We start from the raw sequence: 22,344 nt of genomic DNA, 5'->3' as shown, positions 1-22,344 counted from the left end.
TTTCAATGGGTGCAGTGATGCTGGTTGACAGCCAATTGAGTGGAAACAGATTTCACTTTAGCTGTCACTGATATCCGATGGTAAAGAGGAAAAGTGTGCTTTAACTTCCCAAAGAACAGTTCCGCAATGTTGAAAATTGTTGCAAAAAGTAGTGGAGCTGTTAGCAGTAAAAAATAATGGTGGAACCCCGCTCCTGACCGTTTCGCTTACTTCGACCACTTGGAACCCCGCTCCTCCGTTCCGCTTACATCGACCACTTGGATCCGCACTGCTGACCGTTCCGCTTACTTCGACCACTTGGAACCCCGCTCCTGACCGTTCCGCTTACTTCGACCACTTGGAACCCCACTCCTGACCGTTCCGCTTACTTCAACCACTTGGAACCCCGCTCCTGACCGTTCCGCTTACTTCGACCACTTGGAACCCCACTCCTGACCGTTCCGCTTACTTCGACCACTGGTTCAAACCTGTGACTTGGGCAAATCTGCAGAGACTAGTTAAACTTTTTAAAAAACATTTCTGCCCGAAATGTCCTCATTTACCCCAGTATTTGACACAAGTTTCCAATAAATGTATGCAATTGAACATTTTAGCATTTCTGGAGGCCCGTGCACCATCACTGCATATCATGGTACTATGCAGAGTATGAAGTAGAGTAACCCTGTATCTTATGTTCCAGATGAGAGTAACGGTTCTATGTCATGTTTTCGCATATTGAAGGCTGCACACAAAAAAAGAGACTGATTTATTAGGGCCGATTTGGTGCTGCCTTTAATATTCGCAAACATCACTTTGAGGGAGCACGGCTGGGCTGTCTGAACACTGTTTGCCTTTGACAGTTCAGCTCCCCAGCGTTTTGCTTCATAAGCCTTGCATAGCTCACTGGAAATGCTGGCTGGGGAACTGCATGTGTGTATGTGAGAGGGGGAGCTGCTGATCCTCCTCGCACATACAGACAGAGCAGCCTGAAGCAGGCCGATTCCTGTTCATGATGCAGGAGCGAGAGCGCTGGGGAGGAAACTTCAGGACTGGGGCATAAGTTACGTTTATGTTAATTTTTTTAAAATTTAAATATGTGTATGGATGCGTGTATGCTTGTGTTATGTGTGAGTACATGATGATGGGTGCTTGTGTGAATGATAGAGTGCTTTCTGTGTGAATGTGTGTGTGTGTTTGTCCGTGGAGCTAATTTTGGTGAGTGGGGGTGGGGGGTTGTACAACAAAGGCATTTTAAAAATGCCTTTGTTGACAATCCCCCTACCCATCTGCCAAAATCAGCTCTCCTTCTGAGGCCCTGTGAAGCCCAGGGGACAGTGATGGTATTTTTTTACTGGACATCTATAATAGATGTCCAGTAAAACATACCATGCTTACCCACTGGGCCCCCCAGTGGCAATTTTCAACTGTTTGACTTTATACCCAATTCTTTTTTAAAGTATGATTTAAAATGCAACATTTTAACACAATATTTTAAAGAATTTCCCGGGAGGGACAAGCCCCCTTGATTAGTTCGGGCTCCCGTGCTACGCTCCTTTGCTATGGCATTTCTGGGGGAACTGTGTATGCCCCTCGGCTTAAATAATTCACAAGCCGCCACTGGCCCTGTGACTGTGCTGGGAGCGGGGTTGAGGAATTCCAGGGACTGTGGTGGGAGCAGGATTGGGGGGAGCCATGGAATAGTGGTGGGAGCAGGGTGGGGACAGCCCAAGGACTTTGGGTGGAGTAGGGTGGGGAGAGCCAAGGGTCTGCTATGGGGTGGGGAGAGCCCAGGGCCTGGGCTTGGAGTGGGAAGAGGAAGCCCAGAGACTTTGATGGGAGAAGGTGAGGGATTATACTGGGAATAGGGTCGACTAACGGTGCACAATAGTTCATAGTCATTTGGATTTACTGTCCATTTGGCATTTTTTGGGGGGAAAGGACTGCCCAGATTTTGCTCAGGGGTGGGGGGGGGAGTTTGAAGACCACTGTCCTAGAGCCTTAAGGGAAGCAGAGCAGCTGCCCCATGTGGCAGGCTTAAAACAAAGTAATAGCAGGAAATTGGGTTGTCAGGCATAGAATTCTGTGCCATTTCTGTTACTATGTGCTTTTATGTGAAAGCTATACTGTATAGGCCATAGCATACAACCCTATGCTAAGTAAAAGTACAAAGACTATGAAAGCCTAAGTGCAAGTGCCTTCTAACATTAAGTTACTTATATTAGTATTCACATGGTTATTGTAATTTATGAAAAAATCTTTGTTTCCCACAAGGTATCTTAGCAGTAACACTTTAAAACGAGAAAAAACTGTTTATATAGTGCTCAATAAGAAATCAAATGGTCATAAATTGTTTATGCAACATATTCTACACATAAGGTACCTTGTCGTCCCACAAGATATCTTAGCTAAAACATGTACCAAAATCACAAAAAGGGCAAATAGCTTGGCAAACATGTAAAGAAATCACATAAAGAAGTCGGACTTCATGGCCATGAGTTTCGTCCGCTGGGATTTTTAAAGGCTAATAGAACTAATACTCTGGGTTACTGATTACTGTCTCAATCATTGTAACATTAGTTAAGTAATTAAATCAATGATCAATATGCGTGAAGCTCCTTAATGCCACATCATATCAAGACTGTTATACAGAACAAATTGCATGTCTTAAAGAATGGTTTAATAAATGTAAAATAATGTTCCTTTCCAGGGAAACAGTTAACGTTATTACGGTATAATCCCAAATCTTCATTTATTTGATAATGATATAATTAAAATGTGCATTAATCCTGCCAATTTAAGCTCTCTTGTTTAAGGTACATTGGGTGGCATTCTTCCTGACTGCATGGCCACGAGTTTCACCCGCTCTGCTTTTTCAAGGCTAATAGAACTAATATACTGGGTTACTGATTACTAGTTCAATCATTTAACATTAGTTAGGTAATTAGATCATTGATCAAAATATCCTTGAACCTCCTTAATGCCAAATCATATCATGGCTGTTATATAGAACAAATCGCACATCTGAGAATCAAAATGTGTCAACTGATGGTGTATCAATGCAATCTAGAAGGAGAGAAGGAATGAAACACAAAGGTAGTGAGACAGTGAGGAAAACATGTATTAGTCCTACACGGATGGGTCATTCAGTAAGATCACTCAATGGTAACATTCCATGGGTAGCTAGTACTTTCTCACCTTAATGAATGGTTTAATAACCGTAAAATAATGTTCCTTTCCAGGTCAACAGTAAACGTTATTACGGTATAATCCCAACTCCTCATGCATACGAAAACGATATCTGTGTAGAAAAAATTGAAACTGTATGCCAGAATTTGTTCATTTATCCATATTATTGTAGTGTTTTATATTTGAATACTGTTTTGTACCAATTTCCTATTTTAAGGCACTTACAATTAGTATGCGGATGTGCATTAATCCTGCTGATTTAAGCTCTCTTGTTTAAGGTAAATTGGGTGTCATTCTTCCTTGTTCATACATCAGAAATAATTTCTTTCAGTTACACTATTTTATTACTGCTCATAAAGTGATGCAAGTTAAAATGCTGATTACTTAAAGTACTGTGATAACAGACTTAATATATATAAGGTGCATCTGAATCCTGCCGTGTTCGGCATGTACTGGCATTCCGCATGTCATTCGCAGTGCCATCTTGAAAAACATGCTATAAATATAATGTATGATGGCATCACATCAACGTGTGTCATCATATAGAAACAATTTGTCTATCAGAAATCAGTCTTATGGATGTTGAAAATACACGAAATTATATGATCATGATGACCTATATTAATCTTTAATATGTATGTCATTAGATGCGCGATTATGAAGAGCACACTGTAACTGTAATATATGATGTCATTACATCAACGTGTACTGTGTAGAGAAGCTCCTCAACGCTCACACCAGAAAAAAATACAACCCACGAGGGAAAAAGGCCCAAAATACCTCTTGCAAAGAGAACAAGCTTTATTCTCATAAAAATACAAATACGCAACAGCAAAGAAATCAGCTGCCACGGAGCACTCTGACGAAAACAGCATAAGCAACAAGTTATAATGGCACACAGCGCCATGAGTGACATAGGTTACATAGTTTACAAATCGAGAAGGCTGGTTGGTGTGACCCACCTGCTCCATAAGGGATGCTAGGCTATTGGTCCCAGCTTCTCCTTTTCATCTTCTTCCATGTGGGGCTCTTCTTTGCACGTCATTGGGCGCAAATCTCCTAATTGGCTATCATAAACGCAAATCATTACATTCCCTATCTGTAGCCTAATGTGCACCTGGTACTGCAGACACGGGCGCAGAGGATAATTTTGAGGTCACAATAACTTACAAACCCCAGCATCAGCGCTTTTCGAAATCTCCCCACCCTGGTTTTTAGGTTTGTTGCTATTCCCCTCTGGCCCCTCCCAGCACAAATCACATGACCTAATGGTGGGGGGGCAGCCTGCCCCTACTCACTGATCTTTCTGATCGATTGGTGATCTAACAGCATTATGGTCAGTGGTCTGGAGCTGGCTGGTAGCTTCGAATTCTGGGGTCTTGGGATGGAGGCATCTGTGCGCTATAGAGTTGGGACTGGTGAAGGTCAGAGGTTTGTGCCCTCCTTTTTGCAGTGAGCTCTCATCCGCCTCAAGGGCTTTTCCAGGACGCATTCCTTCTGAGATACGAATGCTGACAGTATGAGACAATGAAATGTTTATGAATCTCTGTGGGTTTTGTCTTTCTCACTGCTGCCCATGTTGCCACTCAATCCCACATGCACATGCTTATCTCTAAGTTCATGGCCTGGGCCTACTGCCCTGGCTGCAGCACAGCGCTAAACCTCGATTTCAATATGGCTGCTGTTTTCTAAGATGGCGTTTCATTCCCAATGTGATCTATACCCAAACGTGTAATAACCGCCCAATAGTGCAGCCTCTACCAAGACTCCCCTCTCCCCTATGGCCTCCCCGAACATTGACAATACACTCTTAGGTCTTTGCCTCATCCAAAACCTCCTGAGGGCCTGGGACGGTCGTACCCGCTTCCCAACATTTGTCATATGTAAGCAAATTATTTGTCCGAAAACTGCTCTTTTGAAAGTTTCAGAATGCATTAAAAAATATCTGATCACAATGATCCATATAAATCATGAATATGTGTGAGATTACCTAAATATTATAACTCTAATAATGCTTGGTTGTAAGTTCCGTGCCGCAGTATATGGTCTGTGCTTTTTAAATCCATGCTTACTATGGTGTTTCAGATACATTTTTCGAGTCCTAGATCATCATGTATATCAAGTTAAAAATATAGGAGAATAAACTCTTTGGTGACAAAAATGGGAATAACAATACATTATTAGATGTTTTTTGTGTATCCATGAAAATAAATCTGAGATTGGCCGCTGACCTTAACAGAGGATTGACATGCAATGTCTCTAATGTGATGAATCCTACGGATCCCTCACGGAACCCCTGCCTAAAGTCCCCTCCCAGGTGGCCAGGGAAAGGCAGATGCTTCCTGATCCTGACCTTGGGGGTGGTGTTCTGAGGGAGGATCACCCGGGAGGAGAATAATCTCAGGGAGGTGAGAGGAATCTGGAGGGTGAGATACAGTATTTGCCTTCCTCTAGGAAAGACATATGACAAATGCCACAGTATATAATCACTTGTTGTGGAACCATACCATAATGTCACCCTCATGTGTGCGCCCCTGCAGTCACTGCGACTTCGGGGGCACACAAAATACTGATTCCCATTACTGCCCCCAACAGAGAAGGGGTTGTGGGGGTGTACCCTGCTCTCCTTGGGGGCAGTAACAGGAGTCAGGGGTAGCAGGGGACAAGTAAGCTAAAAAAAAAAGAAAACACCTGCAGCATTAGCTCCGACCCATGCAATTTGGAGGAACTGACGCTGAAGGGATAGCAGGGAGTTGGCGGCACACACAGAAGTGTGCCGCCATGAAGGTAAGTGCGTTGGGGGCGTAGGGGAGGTAGCTAAAGTGATCTATTTGCTCACTGCGCTAGCCATAATTGGCATCGACATTTTCATCTGCACGGTTAAGGGCGGCGCAGTGATCACATAGATTCCTTGTTGCCACAATAATAAGCTGATCCACATGTTGAACATCTTAATGTGTGGAAAATCAATTAGAACTCCTGTGGTATAAAAAAGAATAAAAACACCTCTTAAACCCATAGAGCTAGAAACTTCCCTAACTCAAAGGGGGGTAATGGAAGGAAGTTTGTGAATAATAACTGCCAAAAGTCTAGAAAGCCTTATTCCTCTTCCCAAACAAAACTGATGAAGAATTGTTGTGATACCTCTTCAATAAATATTGTAGAGAGCAGAGATCAAATCAGCAAAGTAGAAAAGGTTAGGAAAACTAACTTTGTATGCAGGGACTTCAAACGTGCCATAATTCCCTCAGTACTGGGACGAGGAAGAAGGGTGCAGAGAAATACTGTTGTAGGAGCGGTCAACTAATTAGTGCAAAACGACCTACACCTGAGGGAGACTGAGAGGCTTAAAAAGCCCTCTCTGGTGCAGGTAGAAGAACAGCACGAACAGCAAGAGCAGCAGGAGCAGCAAGTGAGGCAAGAGAGGAAAAAGCAGTGCAGGCCGTGTATGCAGAGGAAAGGGAAGCTGGATGTTAGAGGAGGTCGCAGAGAGCGGTGGTGGGTCCTGAGAGGGTATTTGCCTCGAGTTATGCCTGTTTCAGAGGTCGTGCAGCTGGAAGCTTGAGAAAAGGACTTTTGCCCATTGAAGGCTCATTGTGCAGAGGTTGCACAGCGGGAAGCAAAAGTAGCAAGGGAAGTGTGCCGTCTTTAGAGGCTTCAGGTAACTGGGTGTCAGCTGAGCCTCTACGGAACGGAGGAAGATCCATTTCCGAGTGGCACAAGTAGAGGTGGATCAGAGGATGCTGTTCGCCTGATTGCGAGGAGCCACAGCAACAGAAAACCTGCAAACACCAAGCGGAGCGTGAGCGAGTGACTTACCCAATGAGTTCACAGCTTGCAAGTGACTCCAGAAGCGCTCAGACGCTATCTGCATGTTCACGGCAGGCAGTTTCACTCGTGTGTGAGTGAAAGAAGCAGTAGTAAGACTTTTCAATACTGAACTATTAAAAAACCACAAAAGTTATACTTATTGAACCAAAGTGACTGTGCAAGCAAGCATGGGAGTTGGTGGAAGGCCCAAAAACCCTGTGGTGAAGCTTTAGTACAAACAAAAGCTTCCAAGAAATACCCAAGCCAAGAGTATTTAAAAACTCATCAATATCAATACAACAAACATTGCTTAAGGCAAGTTGGGAATATCGGGAACCCCAAGAGTTGTAAGACTTGCTGTCCATGTGTTATGAAATACAGATCATCAGATGATATAAACACACATTGCCAAAGCCAAAACAGAAACAAAATAAGACCAAATCAGACTTGCTGTCCATGTGTTGTGAAATACAGATGATCAGATGATATAAACACTCATTACCAAAGCCAAGACAAAAACAAAGTAAGACCATGGGCCTCGTTACAAGTCTGGCGGTAAATGTGCCGGTAAAACCGGCAAGTTGCCGGCGGACTTGTAAATTTTACCGGCACCTGGCTTATCGGAAACACAGGGGCATTACAACCCCGGCGGTCCGGGAAGTCAGGCGCCGGTAAAATGTTGTTCCCCATTCCCATAGTGGGGAGTGGGGAACACGGAAGCAGCAGCACCGTTAGTAACAGTGCCTGTGCTTCCGTGAAAGTCTGCCTACTGTGGCTGCTGTCTCCAGCAGAGTCAGACCTGCTGGGCACAGCAACTCCGGCAGGCAGACTCGTAGGATGCAGGTCCGGTAACAACGGTGCCGGTAGGCTTACCGGCACCGTTGTGACCTAACCGGCACGCTTGTAATGAGGCCCTATATCTTGGTCTCTATTTGGTTGTTGGTGTAGAGGGGAAAGAAGGGTGGCAACCAGGCTGCCCTTCTGAAGAAGATTATCCAGAGGGAGAGGAGCATAGTTGCAGAGGAATCCTGAAGAGCACAAATGTGATTCGTTGTTTCTTCAAAAAAAATTTTAAAATTTGATGCCAACTAAACCATGTAAAGTTGTTGTTCTAAGCTGGAAGCTACCAATGAAGCACACATTATTATTTTGTATTGAACGGGCAGGTGAGTAAACCTGTATGGCAAGTTGCTGATGTAGAAGGCCTGGCATGAGTGTAAACCAGGTAGTATTGGATGAAAGTGCTGAACTGTGGGTCTAACAAAGACAACTCATTAAACCTGCTGTGGAGGACTTACTGTTGCTTTTAAAATGAAAGCTTGTGGCAAATCATCCTGACAAAGATAATTGTTGTTGTTTACTTCAAGAAGACGAATGTGAAACCTGTTCTTACTCCAGGAGGAGTTGAAACATCGTATTTCTTTTGGTACATTGTTGATACAACAGAACTTTTTGCTATCAAGTTTACTTTGTTGGAACTTTGTTGCAAATCAGGATTTCCTGATTTCATTTGGAACTGTGGAGCAAAATCTTGCTCAGACCTGGGGAAGGGGAATTCACCCAGGTTATGAGAAGGGATATTTGTTATATTGTGAATTCAATCTTATGCTATATATATTTATTGAACTGAACTGCCATGCATTTCCTTATTACTTTATTGAATGTACAAGTGTGAAGGACAGATATCCTTTTGTTAGAGTGTCTAGTTTAGTTTATTTTAGGCAGGGAAATCCTTGTTAAGGTAGCAATAGTGAGGCGTTTATCTAACCTTTTTCTTGAATAAAATGGCTAAAGTTGAAAACTATTTACAAAGTTGTCCGCCTCACATTTCAGACCCCTCATACTAAGCAAAGCCGAATTAGTCATTTTTGTCACAAGTAGATGGCTATAAGAATCATAATGAAGTGTTTGGTAACATGTCCTTTACTAAAAATACTTCATAGGAAGACAGCAAGTCCACTGTCCATGTTGAGTGGTTGAATAGTGGTGCTTAGTTTGCAAATAAACCTTGCCTCTAATTTTCTGGATGAAATATCCCTAATGCCACTTCTTATTGATAGTTTGACATGGCCGATCACCAGAAATGTAATGGCCATCCTATTATCCATTTGATGCATCTCGTTCCAATTCACTGATAACGGTAATTTTGGGTCGTGGATGCCAATTGTACTCCTATGCTTTCATATTCTGACATTTAGCTCTCTGATTGTGCTTCCTATGTACAGTTTCTTACATATATAAATGATCACATAGATAACATACGTACTAACATTTTTTTAATCTCTATTGGATACCAGGGGGTGGCAGAAAATGTGTGTGTATTATCAAGAGCATATATGCACATGCTACTATGTTCACATTTAAAGAAACATTTGCAGGCCGATTCATGGAATAAATGTGCGCCGAAAATCCCGGCGCAGAGGGGCCAATACGTGCGCTGCGCCTAAAATCAGCGCAAAGCGCAGGGAAACCAGCGCACGTCGATTCATGGAAGTCCCTGCGCAAGAAAAGCAGAGGACGTGCGCGGAAAAAACGCGCGGCGCAGGCCGGCGCACAGGTCAACCAACGTCGTGCGCCACGGCCACTGCGCCATCACTCCGAGCGCAGCGCACAGCTCTAAAGTAGGCGGGACACAGGGCGGGACACTCGGAATGGGGAATAAAAAGGGGCACAACACTCGGAATGGGGAAGAATGTGGGCGGCACGGGGAAAGTTTAGGAGGCAAGTGCGCGGAACGCCCACACGCTCGCATACAACACGTATTCATGGAATAGAATAGGGCAAAAAAGCGCACGCTCAAAGCAGCGCACAGGCACAAACAGGCACAAACACGACCGCCACAAGAAAGCAGGCGGTAGCGTCTCTGCGCCTGCAAGAAATGTGCGCTAAAAGGTGCGCCAACAAATAGCACCTATATACAGACATGATCAATGTCCAATACTGTGGCCCTCCAGGACAAATGACGTACAAAGGGGTACCCACAAACACAGACACGCGCAGAGAGAAAAAATAAACGTGTGCGTGCATACCGGGGTGCGCGGTAAGTTGCACACGCGATATGGCCGGGTACGTGGATTTCAGGGGTGCGCGGGAAGTTCCACACGCGATATGGCCGGCTACGTGGATTCCAGGGGTGCGCGGGAAGTTGCACACGCGATATGGCAGGGTACGTGGATTCCAGGGGTGCGCGGGAAGTTCCACACGCGATATGGCCGGCTACGTGGATTTCAGGGGTGCGCGGGAAGTTCCACACGCGATATGGCCGGCTACGTGGATTCCAGGGGTGCGCGGGAAGTTGCACACGCGATATGGCAGGGTACGTGGATTTCAGGGGTGCGCGGGAAGTTCCACACGCGAAATGGCGGGCTACGTGGATTTCAGGGGTGCGCGGGAAGTTCCACACGCGATATGGCCGGCTACGTGGATTCCAGGGGTGCGCGGGAAGTTGCACACGCGATATGGCAGGGTACGTGGATTCCAGGGGTGCGCGGGAAGTTCCACACGCGATATGGCCGGCTACGTGGATTCCAGGGGTGCGCGGGAAGTACCACACGCGATATGGCCGGGTACGTGGATTGCAGGAGTGCGCGGGAAGTTCCACACGCGAATTGGCTGTGTGCTCCCAGGCATTACCTGTACACCCTCCACGGCCCCTGCAGGCAGCACACACAACAGGGAACTACCCTGCACACCTGCTCATGTCTCCCACCACCCCCACCCCCCATCCACCAGGGACACCCTCCACCAGGCCCCCACCCATGTCTCCCACCACCCCCACCACTGTGGGGAACCTGTCAGCAGGCCCCCACCCATGTCCAACCCATGTCTCCCACCACCCCCAACCCCCATCCACCAGGGACACCCTCCACCAGGCCCCCACCCATGTCTCCCACCACCCCCAACCCCCCATCCACCAGGGGCACCCTCCACCAGGCCCCCACCCATGTCTCCCACCACCCCCACCCCCAGCACTGTGGGGAACCTGCCAGCAGGCCCCCACCCATGTCCAACCCATGTCTCCCACCACCCCCAACCCCCATCCACCAGGGACACCCTCCACCAGGCCCCCACCCATGTCTCCCACCACCCCCAACCCCCCATCCACCAGGGGCACCCTCCACCAGGCCCCCACCCATGTCTCCCACCACCCCCACCCCCAGCACTGTGGGGAACCTGCCAGCAGGCCCCCACCCATGTCCAACCCATGTCTCCCACCACCCCCAACCCCCATCCACCAGGGACACCCTCCACCAGGCCCCCACCCATGTCTCCCACCACCCCCAACCCCCCATCCACCAGGGACACCCTCCACCAGGCCCCCACCCATGTCTCCCACCACCCCCACCCCCAGCACTGTGGGGAACCTGCCAGCAGGCCCCCACCCATGTCCAACCCATGTCTCCCACCACCCCCAACCCCCCATCCACCAGGGGCACCCTCCACCAGGCCCCCACCCATGTCTCCCACCACCCCCACCCCCAGCACTGTGGGGAACCTGCCAGCAGGCCCCCACCCATGTCCAACCCATGTCTCCCACCACCCCCAACCCCCCATCCACCAGGGACACCCTCCACCAGGCCCCCACCCATGTCTCCCACCACCCCCACCCCCAGCACTGTGGGGAACCTGCCAGCAGGCCCCCACCCATGTCCAACCCATGTCTCCCACCACCCCCAACCCCCATCCACCAGGGACACCCTCCACCAGGCCCCCACCCATGTCCCCCTGGCCCCTGGTCCTGACGATACACAATAATGGCAGTAATGGCCAGCATACCCAGCACAAACACCCAGGCAAGGATTGCATGCACCCACATAGTGAATGCAATCACATGACACAACCCCAAAGGCAAGTATGCAAAAGAACACATGTCCGCCACACACACATACACAATGGGTGCAAGTGAATGTCAAAACCCATATCATGACATGTAAGAAACCAAAGAAAAAATGACACAGGTGTAAGATAATATAAAAATGTATTAAATAAAAAAATAAGTAAACTAATACAACTATCTGGCAAAGCAAATAAAAGGTCCATGTCCGGGAACAAAAATGAGAAACCAAAAAACAAAGGATAGAAAAATCAATAGATTTTGTCCAAAGCAAACACATGTAGCATGAAATCAAAGAAAAACCATTACGACATGGTGTAAACAATATGAAATTAAAAAAATGTATCTCCCAAAAAATAACAATATATACAGGAATGTTCAAGGGTCCATGAGCCCAACACCACTAATGAAACCTAATACTAACTAAGTTAAAAAATATGTACAAAAAAGTGGCCATTGTCCAAGCGGTCCAAAATAATAAAAAGAAATAAAGGAAACCTAGCACTAACTAACTTAAAAACTATATACAAAGGCAGCGGGCTAGTCCTGCGGCTCACTTGGTGATGCTGGCCAGGGCATCCTCGAACTCCATGTCAATGTCCTGGAGGCGGGACTCAGTCCTGGCCCTGAGGTCTCGCAGGGACAACCCCATGTGCTCACCAAATTCCCTGCGAGCCTCCTCGAGGCACTCAGCCCGCCTCAATGCCTGATGCATGGAGATCTCCGCCCTGGCCATGGCGAGCCGCTCCTCTTCCGCCCGCTGCCGCTCCGCACCTATCCGCTGGCCAAACTCCTCCCACACGGAACACACCGCCATGCCAGGGTTGCCCTGCCCTCCGGCCGATGCCTGCCCCTCTGATCTTGATGGCCCTGAGCCATGATGCCTCCCACGTCGAGCCCGCTGCTGCCTCCGACGCCACTGCCTCTGCCAGCACGACGGCATCCAGGCTGATGGTAACCACCAACGCCGTCGTGCACGTGCCCTGCCCGATGATGCCGGCACATCTTCCATCTGCTGGGGTCCACTTGCTGTGTCGTCCACCCCTGCTGGACCTCCGACTCCCAACTGCGGCAGGGATGGGATCCCCACCGAGCTGGCTGCATTGGTCGAGGCAGGTCCACAGGGGGCCATGGTGGCATCTGGGCCGGAAGACGGCAAGGAGAACGACCGGTGGATAGCCTGCACAGAGGAGGAGAGGGCCGTCAGATTGGCCAACACATGCAGGAACCCCCCGAACATGGCCGATCCCAATTGGGCCACGTCGGCACGGTGCACTTCGTGATGACGTGCGTGCTCCTCCCGGGAAGCACGCACGGCATCACGAATCACAGCCGTGCGCATCGCGACCCCAATCAGGACCTGCTCCACGCGGCCAGGGGTTCCCACGGCCGCAGGTGGAGGGGAGTCAGTTGACATGGACATCCCCTCTACCTGCGGACGGGCCTGGGACGGGGCATCCCTGCTGGTGCATGGTGGTGCACTCACAGGGTCAGGGACAGCGACATGCACAGGCACCTCCACGGTGACCTGTGCTGCCTCCTGCCCCTGGCCCTGGACTGCACCACTTGCACCAGCAGGGATGCTCCCACCAGGCCCCATGTGTGCACCAGTGTCGGCCTCCTCCTCCTCTGTGCAAACCACCAACCTGGATGGCTCCTCACCGTCTCCCGCCGTAGCAGGCCCCTGTGGGGGCTCACCCACCCCTTCCGCTGCAGCCGTGGGGGCTTCCCCGCCGCCTTGCTCCACAGCGCCGTCTCCGCCCTCTTCTTCACTAGCCGCTGCGTAGAGGGAGACAAAGGACACAAGCATCAGGCTACTGTACAATGGTCCCCTAGACAGGAAGCAATAGCAGATGAGCACCCCTGTCAAAGTACACTTCCATCATGTCCCTCCACAACACATGGGTCAGTCCAGGCAAAACACACACAGTAACAGGCATGGTGCATGCCATGCACATTTCCATGCATGTCCAATTGACTCTTGAAACATTCAATGATATGTAACTCACATGCATCATGGCTCATGCATATCACATGCACACACTTCACCTCAGTCACATCCATCTGGCCCCAATCACACCGAACACAGGCAAAACAAGGGGAAGTTGGGTGCGTCACTGAATCTGTGCATTGTCACACACATGTGTCATGCATCCATGGCATGCACAAGTCACAGACATGCAGGTCAGGCACACAGACATGGCTACCATATATGTACCTGGCATCAGCACCCATCCTTCACCCCCATCCATGTCCAGGTACAGAGACTGGCATGCTCTCATGTCCCAAATCTGCATAGTGCTCCCCATGCCGCATTTCAACACATGCAACAACCATGTGGGTCACACATCACTGGTCGCACATGCATTACCATGATGTCCCAGCACACATACATGCATACATGGCCCATGGCACACATACAGGCAAGTATCATAGAACCAGCACACCGCAACATGCACTGTCTCACACAGTGATGCTTGGACACTTACCGCTCAACTCCAGACGGGTCTCCCTCTCAAGGATCTGGGCGTGGAGCGCTGGGCGTACGCGTTCCAGGACCCTCTTCTGGATGGAACTCATGTGGCCCCGGCCCCCCTCCACGAGGCGCCGGGCCTTCACAAGGGTCCTGGACCTCAAGTCCTCCCAGCGCTTCTTGATCTTCAAGACGTTGCGGGTTGCCACCCCCTCCGCGTTGATGGCAACCACACAGTCGGCCCAGATCCTCTCCCGTCCTTCCTTGCTGGCGCGGGACGATCCAAAGAGGGCATCATACTGCCCCAGGACATGCTCCACCAGGACACCAACTTCGGTGGCAGTGAAGCTGGTGCCCCTCTGCCCCTCTGGCCTGGGGTTGCCACTGGTGCCAGATGTAGAAGTGCCCGACATGGCAACCCCAGAGGCAGGTGTGGGTGGGCAACTGGGTCCTGGGGCTGGGCTGTGGAGCGATGTAATCCCAGTTGGGAGTCTTCAGTTCCAGCAGGGGTGGACACAGCAACTGGACCCCAGCAGATGGCTGATGTGCAGGCACCAAATGGCAGGGCACGGTGGCAGCAGGCAGGCAGGCAGGCAGGCAGCAGCAGATAGCACGTGGGAGGCTGCTCAGGGCACTGGGGGGGCAGTAACTCGGCCTTCGGGGCAGGAGCGTGGTGTTCCGTGTGTTTTCGGGTGGCCAGCTTGATACGGAGTGATTTGGCACGTGAAATTCCTGCACGTCAGCGTGAAATCCGAGGAAAGGCCCTTAGCGCGTAAGTGCGTCAGCACGCATACGCGATTCTATTGGACCAGAGTCCCTCATCGCGTAAGCGCGTCTGACGTGATCCGCACGGGCGTTCCCCACTCAGCACGTGAAGACGGAGCACACGCGGAAATACTGCACGTCAGAGTGTCATCGCGTGTAATTGGCCAAAAGTGCGCGTACACGCCATTGGCCTATGTACGTGTATTTCATCGCGTGTAATTGGCCAAAAGTGCGCGTACACGCCATTGGCCTATGTACGTGTATTACATCGCGTGTAATTGGGCAAAAGTGCGCGTACACGCCATTGGCATAAGTACGTGTATTTCAGGGGTGCGCGGCCACTTACACAAGCAAGTACGTCAGCGCACCTGTATGCCTGCTGCGTGGGAATTTCCACACGCGATTGGAGTGGGAACTCGATTCCAGGGGTGCGAGGCTCACACGCTCGCCTACAACACGCGCAAGGCATTAATTTGCGCACTTTTCAATAAACAAGCCAGATGCCAGGATGAACATACCGTTCCTAGCAGCAGTGGCAGTGGGCTACCAAAGGAGGAGGAGGAGGAGAGTCAGGGCCAGAATATTCACACCCAGAACCAGCCTATTCGGGATGCCTGATGACCAGGTGTATGGGAGGTACAGGTTTCCAGCACACATCATACTGGACCTGGTCAGTGAGTGGGAGGATGACCTCACATCACCCACCCTGTGCTCCCAAGCACTCAGCCCCCTGCAGAAGGTCCTGAATGTACTGCACTTCTTGGCCACTGGATCCTTTCAGCGGACAAGTGCCATAGTGGGTGGTGTGTCACAGGCCACGCAGTCACGCTGCCTACACCAGGTCTTGAACATCATCACTGCACGGCCATCAGTCCGCAGGCACATATATCTCCCCAGGACTCATGCAGAAAGGCGGACGTGCATCCAGGAATTCTATGGTGTGGCTCAATTCCCCAAAGTGCTTGGTGCAATTGACTGCACACATGTGGCTCTACGTCCACCCAGGGCAACAGAGCACATCTATAGAAACCGCAAGCACTGGCATTCCATCAACGTGCAAGTTGTATGCAATGCCAAGGGAATAATCACATCAGTATATGCCAACTATCCAGGGTCCACCCACGACAGCTTCATCTACAGAATGTCTACCCTATGCCGGGACCTAGAGGCTGGACAGCATGGAGATACATGGCTGCTTGGTGAGCATGAATGCCACTGCACATGCATGCATGTCAGATACTGGGTCATGACACAACACCACTAATGATACCCATCACCACCTCCACAGGGGACAGTGCCTACCCTAACCATATCAGCCCCCACATGATGACCCCAATCCGGAACCCCACCACGCCACCCCAGGTAAGGTACAACACAGCCCACATTGCAACACGGGGCATAGTGGAGCGCACATTCGGAGTGCTCAAGTCACGCTTTCGCTCCCTTGACCGTTCTGGCGGGCAGCTGTTATATGCTCCCCGAATAGTGTGCAGGATCATAGTGGCAGCATGTGTCCTGCACAACGTTGCAACACGCCGGGGCCTGCCCGTGGACATGGTGGTGCCCCCACATCCACAACCACATGCACGCCCGCTGCGCATGGGAGGGGAAAGGGCACGGGGGGAGGCAGCCCGTACGCAACTGGTGGCCAACTTCTTCACCTAGGAATCACAGTGCTGGCTAGTGCACACTGCTCTGGCACATACCATCTGACAATCAATGATGACACTACCTGACAATGTCTGAAATTTACTTGACAATAAACTGTCAGATACACATCAGCCTGAGATTGTTAACATGGAAGTGTCAATATGTGTGCACCCCTAGCTACACATACACCAGCAATGCATCACAACGCAAAGACACAACTCCATCAATCTAATATGCATTGCCACAGGCGATTCACTACATGACAACATTGCCATGTCACCCATTCCCTTCACAGTCCCGCCACTGAGGACACCATGTCATGGTATGTGACAGCAAACAAACTGGCCATCACAACATGACACCAGTGTCACAAATAGCAGTGCCCCAAATGGAACATAGCCGCACTTGAGCAGCTAACGGACCTGGAGCCACTACTACACACCTGTGTAAGAGTAATTTCAATCAAATTACACACCAACCCACCCTGAAGCCCACCCAAACAAGACACAATGCATGTAATCAATGGTAGTCTCATTACCTGATTCTGCTGGTATGTCCTCACCGTCCAGATGTACAGTGATGGCGCCATGCAAAAGTGTCAGTGCACATCTACCGACATGTAGTCTGACTCCAGAGAGTATGCCCTTGTGAAGATCTGTGTGAAATACCTGCAAAACATGAGCAACATATGTAAGTAGAGGCACATATCAAACCATCATGCATAGTTAGGTGCAACAACAATGAACACTATGAATGTCTACACAGTATTGACTATGGACTGGCCAACAGCTCATGGGAGTCCAATGTCACCGTGTAATTTGATGTCACTTGGGCACACCCTTTGCAAGCCCATGGAAACGGAAGCAGGAGGGGTGTGGATGTCTGCTACCCAAGCATCGAAACCAAACTCAGGACAAGCCTGCATGTGCCCAGCCACAATACAGTGTATGCCCAGGTACCCACACAAGGCAACACTCTTGCAAAATAAAAATAAAATAGAGAAAAAATGGCCATGAAAGGGCCGGCGGGGGAGGGGGGGCCACCTATGAGGTCCGAGGACAGGATGCACGCCACAATCCACCTGTGTGGATCATGGGAAACGAAAACACCCCATAGGCTCGTGGCCCACACGGCTACTCTGTTGTGGGAGATGAGTCGCTATGGCTCTGGCCAGACCCTGCAGCTGACTCTGGAGGTGGGGGAGCTGCCTCAGAAGATGGTGTGACAATGGGAGGCAGCCCACGCAAAGCACGAGTTTGCTCCTCCATGGCTGCAAGCAGGCGGGTCTGGTAGTTCTGGTTCTGGGTTATAATCATGCGGAGGTCCCCATGCAGTAACTCCCGGGATGACCTGACCTCCGCACGAGTTGCCTGCATCTCGGCCGAGAGCGTCCGTGTCAGACGCTCCAGCTGCTCCTCTGTCCTTCTATGGGATGAAGCCTCAAGCTCTAACAGGGTCGACCTGAGGTGACGGAGTTCTTCCCTCAGGCCTTCCCTGTGGCGCTGGGACTCCATGGAAAGTGATTCCCGCAGAGTCGCCAGTGCCGCCCGCCTGTCCATGTTGGACGCCAACATATCCTCCCTGTGTGCCTGGCAGATGGACTCTGTAGCCTGCTCCAGTCGCTCCATCAGCCTTTCTGGGGGGACAATGGAAGTGGCCACCCTATCCATGGCCTGTGCAATCATCTCGGATGATGCTGCCTGTTGGGTGGCCATACCGTAGATGGATTGCTCCCAAACGGTATTGCCAGGTGGCATACGGCCACCACGTTGACGGGCACCACACCTGCCTGGGGCAAGGCGGACTGCGCCTTGCTGTGCCGGCAAGGCCTCAGGCTGCAGGACTGCATTCCCTCTCTGATCTGCAGCCCCAGGAACAGGATCAGAGATTGGGTGGTGTGGCCCTGCATCCGTAACCACCGGAGGCTGATCTGCCGACACTGACATCCCCATTGAGGGCAATGGCCCGGCTGCAGGTGGGTCGGACAGAGGAGATTCTCTCCCAAGAACACTCACCTGCGACTGCACATAGGTGTCATCCTCCGAGTCTACACCTGAATACTGCTCGGGGGAGGAACCCCCAGAGACACCCCTCGACAGCACGACCTGCAGCACTTGTGGGTTTTCACCCACAAACACACCACGTCCCTCACTTGTGGTAGGTCGGCCCGGGTTGCCCTCCTGGGACGGCTCAACCACCACATCCCCAGCATCAACAAGTGCTTCGTCCCCTGCAAAGACATGAAAGAGAAAAATGGAAACAGGCATTAGCACCATGGCATGCAACAAGGGCTGATGAACAACAGAGGCAGTAGTTCTACGACACATGTCCCACATGACTGGGAGACCTCCTATGCATTCACCATCACTGGGTCTGTAGGGGAGGCTCAGGGCATACAATGTACAGATTGGAGAGCAACGCCTGCTCACCATGCTGCCTAGCACTGCCATCACACATTGGCCGGTGATTGCCATGTCAAAGGCACATGCCATCACACACATGGCATGTGACATAGCCACCAAGTGAAGAGGGAGAGGAGGGCGAGTTTTTTGGATTTCAACCACTCTGGTCCTGACATTGCATCGTCACTTCAATAAGTATACATGTTGTACATGGATCTGCTAGTCCAAATAGGCCACGATGCACAGTGCCTTGTCTACATCAACAAAATGCAGTAAACAATGTGATTCCACCTCCCCATCACCTGTAAAGGATTCATATTGCATTCGTGAAGCACCGGTCCAGAAATGTATGAAGGTACAGCGGAGCACTGAGGGGTGGTGGGGCAGAAGGGGATGCCAGTCAACAATCCTACTGGTGCTGGTGTCATTCATGTCACGCAAGTGCAGGGGTGGGTGGCACAATGAAGTGCAAGGGGAAGTGGCGGCTGGAAGTGCTGTACAAGGTAAGTAGGACTTGACGTCAAGGGCAGATGGTGTTAGGCGCAGACAAGTGCTGGGGGGGTGGCCTATAGGGGTACAGAGTCAATCATGCAGTGCTGTGGGCTCGGAGGGGACAGGGGAGGTACACACTGCATCTGGCTCGGCAAGGTCCTTGCAGATTTCTATGTGTCCTGCAGAGTTGTCACATGCCGCAGATATGTGCCCTTGGATTGGGGATCTCATCTTGGTGAAAAGGGTGAGGCGCTATTGCCTTTGGAGCATGTGGCAGGCCAGTTTGCCAGAGGATGGCCATGATGCAGGACATTCCCTCTCTGCCACCCGGCACCTGTGGTTTGGGTTCACAAGATCCGAGTCATGCCAGGACTCTGCATTGGCATGGGGCTTCAGACAGGTGGTCATGACCGTGGCAAAGACATCCAGTGTACCTGACATGGAGTGGAGCATGGAGTGGGCCCTGTCAGGATGGGAGTGAGCCTAAGGGGGAGCTGGATGGGGGGGAGATTTTGGCAGCATGAGCCTCGACTGACACACACTTCATGGGTCGGAATACCAAGAAGGTGTGTGACAGTGGTGAGGGTGGCTTTGCCTGTGGGGTGGTGAGGGTGAGCTGGGAGGAGAGGAGAATGTGATCACTCCAGGAGAGAGGAGTGCAGAGATGGACGGAGAGGGGAAAGTCAGATGAGATCAGAGCATCAAGAGTGTGCCCTGCAGAATGAGTAGGGACAGACGGGAGTCTAGAGGGTGAGAGGGAGTTGCTGAGGTCACAGAAAGGTCACGTGGGGGCGTCAACAAGCATGCAGGTGGATGCGTACAGCACCAAGGATGAGGATTTCTGTGTCTGGGGACATGAGTGAGGAGGAGAGGTGAGGACACTCAGAAAGGAAGTAGTACATTTGACCAGTTTTCCCAGACACAGTACGCACTGTTTGAGAATGTCAAGGTGTGGTGGAGAGAGACGTCACACAAGCCATTCCAGAGTGGAGTAGGTCTAAGTAGGAGTGACAGTGGCAGGAATACCCTCAGGGAAGCCAAGGGCACACCCCCCCTGCACAGTAGTGGCGGGCCAAGGAGAGGGTCTCCTGAACATCAGGTAGGAGTGTGTGAAGGATGCAGACAGAGCTGGCCGTCAGACATGTTTCTATGAGACCAAGGATGTCAAGGTGCATAACCTCATGTAAGTGACAGATATCGGAGGAATGCCTGATGCAGCCGCAGTGAAAGGAGTGTAATTGTGGAGGAGGTTGACAGCCTTGTAGGACTTACGGGGAGTGCTAGAGATCAGGGGTGCAGCATGTGTAGGAGTTGGAGTGGGAGGCGGAGAAGGTTCATGGGAGGGTGCACGGAGGCAGTGCAGGATTGATGAGGAGAGAGGAGGGGGGACAGCAGGAGAGGTAAGGAAGTTGATGAGATGTGGGTAGCATTTCTCAAGGAGATTGAGGTTGGCCTAAGGGCCTTGGACTGGGACGCTCCCATTACCATGCACATCAATAGTGGCCTCTGAGGATTGGAAGGAGGCCAGGAGTACACCCCAACGGGTCCCACCATTGATGGTGGAAGAGGAGCAAGGAGAGAGGACAGGGACCATGTGAAGGGTCTATGGGACAGGCAAAGGCATGTATGAGCAGATGTCAGTGAGAGTTAGCTTTGAGTAGGCTCAGATGCACTGGTCAGCAATAGGGTGGGTCGCATTGGAGGGCAGGGTGCCCTCATTTGACTTTTGGCAAGCAGGTGTCGTGAGTAGGGCACGATGGTCTGAACTGTAGAAGTCATGGAAGATAGACCATGAAGAGCAGCATGGAGTGTGAGGGAATGGGGCTCGAAACCAGACGGTACCAAAGCCCACAGGTAGGAGGTGGATGTCAAGGCAACATCCACAGTATGACAGCATGTTGGTTGGCATTTATATACAGAGGACGCATTAGCATGTGGTATCATTGCATGTCAGGCATGTGAAGATGAAACTTGAATGGCTGGGGGAAAGTATAGGAATGGTATGTAAGACATCAGATGAATAGACAGGGGAGTATGAGCAACAATGTAGTGACAAAATGACAATTCAAGGGCAACTACCATGGTGTCGGGCCATATGTGCACTGTTGCCAGTAGGGATAGTGCTGTGGGCAGATGGTGTTGCACTGAACATACTGGATGGGGCACATGGGTGCCACTATCAACTCTGCCACACACCCCCTTGACAGGCACCCAACATGAATGCTTCACACACACACCATGCACATGGATAATACACACATGCATGTGCACTCACCGGATGATGCCTCGTAATCAGGGAGGTCTCCCACACCTTGGAGTTGTCCCTCGGTGACGTAGGATCCAGCTACGGACTCGTGTGGTGTGAGTTCTATTTCCTGTGCTGGGGACCCACCTCCAGTCACCAAGGTTGCGGCATGACTTGAGGCCAGCTTATCCTTTGCCCTGCGCTTAAGGTCATTCCAGCGCTTCTGGCAATCACTAGCTGTGCGCCTCACTACTCCAAGGGCACTTATTCTGTCAGCAATGGTCTGCCAGTGTGCCTGGCGTCTGGCATGTGTGGTCTTGGACCCTGCAACGATGACCATTTCCCTATCATGATCTGACACATACTGAACAAGTGCATTCAGTTCGGCGTCTGTGAAGCTTGGCTTCCTTGATGGACCGGACTGTGCAGCCGTGCCTGGTGCATCAGCCTGTGCCGGACGTGCACTCTTCCTCTTGCGCTTGGAAGGGGGTGGGGATCCAGAGTGTCC

At 50.6% G+C, this 22,344-nt stretch overlaps 1 protein-coding gene across 4 annotated transcripts in view; it reads right to left on the bottom strand.

Moving 5' to 3' along the window:
• Window positions 1–22,344, bottom strand: part of SVOP (SV2 related protein) — a 750,499-nt gene that overhangs the window by 67,061 nt on the left and 661,094 nt on the right. The gene's annotated exons all lie outside the window — the stretch shown is intronic.

Source organism: Ambystoma mexicanum, chromosome 10 (genome assembly GCF_040938575.1).
Source record: "Ambystoma mexicanum isolate Mex_15411 chromosome 10, UKY_AmexF1_1, whole genome shotgun sequence".
Classification (NCBI taxonomy): domain Eukaryota; kingdom Metazoa; phylum Chordata; class Amphibia; order Caudata; family Ambystomatidae; genus Ambystoma; species Ambystoma mexicanum.
The sequence above is the reverse complement of the archived record's forward strand: the minus strand, read 5'-3'. Positions and strand labels throughout refer to the sequence as shown.